This window comes from Tamandua tetradactyla, chromosome X (assembly GCF_023851605.1).
Source record: "Tamandua tetradactyla isolate mTamTet1 chromosome X, mTamTet1.pri, whole genome shotgun sequence".
Taxonomy (NCBI): Eukaryota; Metazoa; Chordata; class Mammalia; order Pilosa; family Myrmecophagidae; genus Tamandua; species Tamandua tetradactyla.
The window spans coordinates 23,440,772-23,449,947 of NC_135353.1; positions in this window are offsets into that span (position 1 = coordinate 23,440,772).

Consider the following 9,176-nt stretch of genomic DNA (forward strand, 5'->3'; position numbering starts at 1 on the left):
AATTCCTCCCTCCCCTCTAGTGCTTTTAAATGAAAGTCAACTGTAGTCTTTGAAGAGACTTAAAGAAATAATTGAAACAGCTGGAGTCTAAATCTGCTTTGGCAAAAACAAAAACTATGTGCCGTTATCCTACACTGTTTTATTTTACATCTTATTGATTTTGAGCCACGTGAGACACCATCTGCTGGGGCTCCTGAAAAGAAATCAACTTTCTGTCTACAGAGGGCTTCATACTCAAAAAGAAGGCCAGCTTCTCAGCTGCTGGGTGAACCTAGCCCAGGAGAGTGAGTGAACAGTTGGCGCTCTAATTCCAACAAAATGGACCTGTAGCAGATGGATAAATTGGGTCATTTTTTAAAGGATTACTAAATTTGATGCTAAATCTAATCAGTCTTTCCTTAACATCTCTCCTTACCCTCCTTCTGCTCCCCCACTTTAGTCTTGGACAACACTTAAACTTTAATATGGTCATGAATCACCATATTAAATCATTATTATAATGCAGTTTCTTATTCAGCAGTTGTGTGGTAGGGCCTGTGATTTGGCATATCTTAGCAAGCTCCCAGGTGATACACACACCGCTGGTCCAGGCCTCCATCTCATCTCTTACCTGATACTTCTAGCAATCTTCTACGTGGTTTCTCTGCCTTCAGGCTTGATCTCACTTTCAATCAATTCTTCATAGAAAAGATAGAAATGATTGATTTAGAAACATCCTCCACCCACACCCCACAGTGACTTTATAATTTTATTCCTGTTCTTAGAATAAAATTCAGACCCATGACCACAGTGGAGTTATGCAGAAAACGTAGGGTTTAACAAGTGTGGATGAGTGCTTTGAAATTTATTGCTTTTCTGCATATATGTTATTTTTCACAAAAAATAAAAAAGGAGGAAGAGCATAAAGATAGGATTTAACATGAATATGACTGCTGAATCATTATATTGATATTTCTGTTGGTCCCCAGTGTCTTGTATGTGTCTTGAAGCAGCTAGAAGAAAAAATGAAAAATCGTGGAACTGTAACCCATACCAAACTTCAAAATCTGTTGTATAACTACTTGTTTAAAATATATGGAAATTTATTGCTTTTTGGTGTATTTATTATTTTTTCACAATAGAAAAATGTTAAAAAAAAAAAAAGAAGCAATGACAAGACCTGCAAAAATACAGAGCTGTGGAAGAGCACGTCCCTGTGGGAGGGCTGGAGTGAAGGTGTGTCATTGCTTCTTCTATCAGGCCTCTACCAGCCTTGCAGGGCTCTTTCCTAAGCCTTTCCTTTTCCTCCACAGCTCTTGTCCCCTTCACACAGAGAGAACCTCTTCCCTGTGTGTTTCCACTGGACCCTGGAAATATTGCTACCACGAATTTGAACATATGCATTTAAAAAAAATATTTTTATTGACAAATCCTCACTAACACACAGTCCATACATGGTATACAATCAACGGGTCACGATATCATGACATAGTTGTGTATTCTTCACTATAATCATTTTTTATTTTATGAAACATAACCACATACAAACAGAAACATTCTTACCATATGATCATTCCATTCTTGTTATATAATCAGTAACTCAAAAAATCATCACATAGCTGTCTATTCATAATCATGATCATTTCTTAGAACATTTGCATCAATTCAGATAAAGAAATAAAAAGAAAACAGAAAACAACTCATATATACCATGCCCCTTACCCCTCCCTCTCATTGATCACTAGCATTTCAATCTGCCAAATTTATTTTAAAATTTGTTTCCCCTATTATTTACTTTTATTCCATATGTTCTACTCATCTGTCGATAAGGTAGATAAAAGGAGCATCAGACAGAAGATTTTCACAATCACACAGTCACATTGCCAAAGCTATATCATTATACAATCATCATCAAGAAACATGGCTACTGGAACACAGCTCTACATTTTCAGGCAATTTCCTCCAGCCTCTCCATTACACCTTAACTAAGCAGGTGATATTTATCTAATGTGTAAGAATAACCTCCAGGATAACTTTTTGACTCTGTTTGGAATCTCTCAGCCATTGACACTTTATTTTGTCTCATTTCACTCTTCCCCCTTTTGGTCAAGAAAGTTTTCTCAATCCCTTGATCTTGAGTCGCACTCATCCTAGGATTTCTGTCCCACGTTGCCAGGAAGGTCCACACCCCTGGGAGTCATGTCCCACATAGAGAGGGGGAGGGCGGTGAGTTTGCTTGCCCTGTTGGCTGAGAGAAAGAGGCCACATCTGAGCAACAGAAGAGGTTCTCTTGGGGGTGACTCTTGGGCCTAAATTTAAGTAGGCTTGACCTATCCTTTGCGGGGTTAAGTTTCTTACGAACAACCCCCAAGATTGAGAGCTCAGCCTATTGCTTTGGTTTTCTCCACTGCCTGTGAGAATACGAAGAATTCTCCACTTGGGGAAGATGAATTTTCTCCTTTTCTCACCATTTCCCCAAGGGGACTTTGCAAATATTTTTTTGTTCAGTTTAAATCACCCTGGGATTTATCAGAGCATTACTGTGGGCAAACCTAAGAATCTCATGCCCTAATCAAGGTTCCAAGTATTTTGGCATTCAGTTAAGCTGTCCACATAAGTTATATTAGGAAGTGCACTAGTCAAAATATAAATTTGGTACCAAATAAACATTTTTTGCTTTATTCTCACACGTAAGTTAAAGTTTTAAAATATTAATTACCATCTATTTTCAAGACCCTGCATTATTGACATTCCTTTGTTCTTCCTCATGCAAAACATTTTAAAATTTGTACATTTAGTCACTCTCGTTATACACTCTAGGCATTCCTAGATTATACCATCTCAGTCTTTATTGTCTATCTTTCTTTCTGATTTCATTTGTGCCCCCAGCCCTCCTCGTTCTATCATTCTCACATTCAGCTTCATTCAGTGTTCTAACGTTATCTATTGTGCCATCCATTTCTGAATTTTTACAATCAGTCCTGTTGCACAATCTGTATCCCTCCAGCTCCAATGACCCAGTATCTACCCTATTTCTTTCTCCTCATGACTTCTGTTCTTAACTGAAATTCTCCAAGTTTATTCACTAATGTCAGTTCATATCAGTGAGACCATACAGTATTTGTCCTTTTGTTTCTGGCTCATCTCACTCAGCATAATGTCCTTAAGGTCCATCCATGTTGTTACATGCTTCATAACTTTATTCTGTCTTACAGCTGCATAATATTCCATCGTATGTATAAAGCACAGTTTGTTTAGCCGCTTGTCTGTCGATGGACATTTGGGCTGTTTCTATATCTTGGCAATTGTAAATAATGCTGCTATAAACATTGGTGTGCAAATGTCCATTTAACACACTGAGCATTTTAATTGTGTACCTGAGCATTCCTTGGTGCTTAATTGTAAACCCCTGTTCTGGTCTTTTTCACCTTCTATTTCCTTCCCGCCCCCTCCTTTCCCTCCCTCCTTCTTCTCTTCTTTCCTTTGTTCTTTTCTGTCACACTGAACAAACTGAAATTTCTGAAATCTTTGGTCTATGATCCTCCAACACTTTTTTTTTCTCATGCGCAGGCACCGGGAATCGAGCCTGAGTCTCCAGCATGGCAGGGGAGAACTCTGCCCACTGAGCCTCCGTTGCACCATCCCCTCCAACACTTTTATCTCCCCATCATCTAAGCCTTGAAATGCTTTTTCATTCTGCAAGATTCAATTCAGATATGACTTTCTCCAAGAAGCCTTCCTTAGTAATTCTTACCTTACTCCATTCCCACCCAGACTACAGGCCCCATAATACCCCCATATTAACACATCATAGCCCTGATCACACTATACTGTAATCGAATGTTTACTTTTCTCTTCAGCTAGACTGTGAACTCATCATTCAACAAAGTTTATTGATCACCTATTGCTCTAGGCACAGGGAACAAAACAGACAAAGTCCCTGCTCATTTGGAGCTTACTTGCTAATGGAGGATGACCCATAATGCATTACATACATATGCCATGTGTTGATAAAGGCTTCAAATGAAAATAAAGGAGGGAAAGATGATAGAGAGGAATAGGGAGATGTGCTGTTTAGGGTGAGAGGAAGGCCCTCTTGGATAAGATGGTCCATTTTGGCAGAGATCTGAATGAAGTAAGGAAATAAGCCATACCAATAACTGGAGAGTGTTCCAGACAGAGGGACCAGCGAGTGCAAACGCTGTGAGAGCGGGGTGTGCTGAACAAGGGAGAGGAACAGCATGGAAGCCAGAATGGCTGGAACAATGGGAGCAAGGAGAGGGGTGGGAGGTGTTGCTGAGCCTTGGGGCACGACTGCCTTCAAAAATAAACCCAGGAAGATAGGGAGCTTCTCTTCTGTTCAACACCCACCATTTAGTGAGTCTCAAGAGCTGGTGTTGTTTTGCACCCCCTTGGTGGTGTCAGGCACTGAAGGCTCATTATCTCTAGTGCCCACAATAACCCTGCAAGGGAGATGGTGTTAACATAGTTGTACAGAAGCAATGACTACAACTTAACAATTTGCTAATAGGTGGTACAGGAAGGACTAGGACCCATATCTGTCTGACTACAAAGCTTTTGCCATTTCTGCTGCACATGATGTATCCCCATAGTTTTTTTTTAAAAAAGCCCAACAGTATTGAATAATGTCAAAGCTGCTTTGGGTGAGATGAAACATTTTCAGAGCACGAATGGTAGAAGAGTCCAAGGTATACAGCTTAAAACTTAGAAGTTTAAGAAATACCAAGAACTTAATGCCACAGCGCCCAAGATAGGACTTGGACTCTAATGAACCCACATTCTGAATAAGAAGTGATAATTGGGGACATGAAATTGAGAGATTTAGTCTTATCATGATCATTCCAGCTGCATTCAGGTCCCAACGTTTCTCTCCAATCCTAGTCCCTCCCAAATGCCTCAGATCCAGCCAAGTAGACATGGAAAACAAAGTCAAACTAGGTATGTGTAAATCCTTGCACTGAGTTATTATAGAGTATATTTAACAAGTTTGTATTCAGACAATTGTGTTATTGTCTCTTATTCCAGACAGCCATTGGGGCGATGTGATGACTTGAAGCTGCATATACTCCAGAGAAGATCATGTTCTTAAAGCGAATCCACTTCTGTGGGACCTTTTTTTTTTTCACATGGGCAGGCACCGGGAATCAGACCTGGATCCCTGGCATGGCAGGCAAGCATTCTGCCACTGAGCTACCATTGCACGACCCCTGAGACACTTTGATTAGATTATCTCACTTGAGGCATGCCCCAGGTGTCTTCAGCATCTTACTGGGGTCCTTTATAAGATATGAAATTGAGAGAAGCAGAGATAGAAAAGCCAGAGAAGCTCAGAGAGAGGCAGCCACAACCTGAAAGCAATGAAACCGGCAGAGGAACCCTTGATCACTAGTAGCTTGTCTTCAGGGAGAAAGCATCACATGTTGATGCCTTCATTTGCATATTTTCAAGGTCTCAGAACTGTAAACTTTTAAGTTAATAAATATGCCTTCATTTGGATGTTTTCAAGGTCTCAGAACTGTAAGCTTTTAAGTCAATAAATACCCATTGTAAAAGCCAGCCCATTTCTGGTATATTGAAAATTTTCAGCTTTAACAAACTAAAACAAGTGGTGTTCAAAAGATTTATCAATGGTAGCCCCCTGAGGGGAATGGTGAGAAGGGGTAAATATTCAACTTCCCCATTTGGAGAATTTCTGATATTCTCACAAGCACTGGGGACAACCAAATCAATAGGCCAAGCCCTCATTCATGGGGTTCGCCCCTATGAAATTTATTCTGGCAATGGATAGGCTAATCCTACTGAAAATTAAGCCTAAGCGTCACTCCCAGATAATCTCTTTTGTTGCCCAGATGTGGCCTCTCTCTCTAAGCTGACATTATAAATGAACTCACTGGCCTCTCCCTTATGTGGGACATGACTCCCAGGGGGTGTAAATCTCCCTGGCAACGTGGGACAGAGATCCTAGGATGAGCTGAGACCTGACATCAAGGAATTAAGAAAACCTTCTTGACCAAAAGGGGAAAGAGAAATGAGACAAAATAAAGTGTCAGTGGCTAGAGGGAAGTACCTGAAACTGTGGAGCTGTGTTCCAATAGCCATGCTTCTTGAAGATGATTGTATAATGATATAGCTTTTACAATGTGACTGTGTGATTGTGAAAGCCTTGTGTCTGAGGCTTCTCTTATCTAGGATATGGACAGATGAGTAAAAAATATGGATAAAAGATAAACGAATAATAGGGGGAACAAAGGTTACAATAAATTGGGTAGATGGAAACACTAATAGTCAGTGAGAGGGAGGGGCAAAGGGTGTGCCAGTTTAAAAGGATGTGTGCACCCCCAAAAAGGCATGTTTTAATCCTAATCCCATTTTGTAAAGCCACCATTTCTTCTAATCTCTATTCAGTACTGTATGCTTGAAACTTTAATTAGATTATCACCCTGGAGATTTGACTCAATCAAGAGTGGTTGTTAAACTGGATTAGGTGGAGACGTGTCTCCACCCATTCCAGGAGGGTCTTGATTTGTTTACTGGAATCCTATCAAAGAGGAAACATTTTGACAAAAGCAAGAGATTCTGAGAGAGCAGAATGACATAGCCACAAGAAGCAGAGTCTACCAGCCAGCAACCTTTGGAGATGAAGAAAGAAAAACGTCTCCAGAGGAGCTTCATGAAACAGGAAGCCAGGAGACAGGAGATGATGCCGTGTTCACCATGTGCCTCCTCACTTGAGAGAGAAACCCTGAACTTCATCAACCTTCTTGAATCAAGGTATCTTTCGCTGGATGCCTTAGATTGGATAGTTCTGTAGACTTGTTTTAATTGGGACATTTTCTCGGCCTTTGAACTATAAACAAACAACTTATTAAATTCCCCTTTTTAAAAGCCATTCCATTTCTGGTATATTGCATTCTGGCAGCTAGCAAACTAGAACAAGGGATATGTATGTATGAGTTTTTTCTTTTTTATTTCTTTTTCTGGAGTGATGCATATGTCCCAAAAAATGATCATGGTGATGAATACACAACTATGTGATGATTTTGTGAGCCATTGATCTTATACTATATATGGAATATTTGTATGCTAAGAATGTTTGTATGTTTGCACATTAAGTTTTATCAATAAAAAAATTAAAGAAAAATTATGCAAACCAAGTCAGGGAAGTTAGTTGACTTGCTTGACATGGCAGAGCTGTGTGTGTCAGAGGCAGGCCTTCTCACTCCTAGTCCCAGGCACCTTCCACTTTACCAGTCTGCTAGGGTAGACTTAAGTTTACTCTGCAAAGAAAATCGCTGTAGAATACTAGGGTTGAGCTTCTCTTCAGGAAACAGAGTGGAGGAGCCACGGTCTTCCAAAACCAAAATGCCTTCAGGAGCTGGCAGTTAAGCTTAAATGAGTTAAATAGCCTGTGGGAGGAACAGAGCAGGCCTGTGGCCCATGTTGATCTGCAGAGTGCATATCTTGCCTAAAGGTGTTGAAATAAAAACTTTCCTAACCCTGAGCGATCCAAACAAAACATATCTGCTGGCTTTATTCAGCCCACAGGGCATCTGTGATATTTGACCATGTTAATGACAGATGATAAAATCGAGACTCAGTGAAGTCAAGTAATTCACCCAACTGACAGAGCTGAGATGAAAAATGAGCTCTGCTGACTCCCTGCCAAGCATTCTTCCCACCCTATCCCTGGGCTGCTATTGTTCCCCCAGTGCCCTGATAGGCTCATAATCCAGACTTTTCCCATTTCTGTGGCCCCATATACCCTTGCTCCTCCTAATCAAAATTCCCAATCCTTCTCTTTGTTGCCTATGGATCCTACTCCATATCTGATCTAACATGGAAAAGGAATTCATGTTAAGATAAAAATGAGAGGCAATGGCTTAATGTGGATCAATATAGCTAGTTAGGTTTGTTGGTCATACCAAATCAAGGATTAAATGCCTTTATTGCAAAGTCATTAGTGAAGGCAAACAAGTCAGTTCTATTTCTTCTTTTCTGATCTCTGTGTATTTTATTTCTTTTTTTCCTGCTTTGATGTGTTGGATGTCTTTGATGTGTTTGACTGGAAGGATGTGTTGACTAGCCCTTCCAGTACTATACTGAATAAGAGTGGTGACAGTGGACATCCTTGCCTTTTTCCCAATCTTAAAGGAGAGCATTCAGTCTTTAGCCATTTAATGATGATGTTAGCTGTGGGTTGTTGTAGATGATTGTTATCAAGTTGAGGAATTTACCCTCTTCCTATTTTTCTGAGAGTTTTTACCATGAATGAGTGTTGGATTTTGTCAAATACATTTACTGTGTCAATTGATCTGATCATGTGATTTTTCTTCTTTAGATTATTGATATGGTGAATTACTCTGATTGATTTTCAAATGTTGAATCAGCCTTGCTGATTAAATCACACTTACTCGTGTTGTATGATTCTTTTCATACATTATTGGATTAAATTTACTAATAGTTTGCAAAAGATTTCTGTGTCTATCATAAGTAGCATTGTTTCATAGTGTGTGTGTGCACACACACAGAGACACGTGTACTGTCTGTCTGGTTTGAGTATCAGGTATCAGCTAGCAAGTATTACCTTCTTAAAACAAATCAGAAAGTATTCTATTTTTCTGGAAGAGAGTGTGTAGAATAGATGTTAATTCTTCTTTAAACATTTGGTAGAATTCTCCTGCAAAGGCATCTAGGCCTGGGCATTTCTTTTTTGGATGCTTTAAAATTATTAATTCAATTTTCTTAATTGTTATTAAAATTATCTACTTCATATTGGCTAAGACGTGGTGGTTGTGGTTTTTGAGGAATCAATCCATTTCATCTAGGTAAAATTTATGTAGAATTCTTTGAAGTGTTCCCTTATTACCGTTTTGATGTCTACGGGGTCTTCTTCATTTCTATTGGTGATTGGCATCTTCACTCTTTTTTTCTTTGTCAGTCTTGCTAGAGATTTGTCAAGTTTATCAATCTTTTCATAGAACTAGCTCTCTGTTTTTGTTGCTTTTCTCTATTGTTTTCCTATTTTTAATTCCAATGATTTCTGTTCTTTATTGTTTCCTACTCTATGCTTACTTAGGGTTTCTTTGACTCCTTTTTCTAGTTTCTTGAACTAGGAGCTTTTATTATTGATCTGAGTCTTTCCCTGTTTTCTAATATATGGATTTAGTGCTATAAAT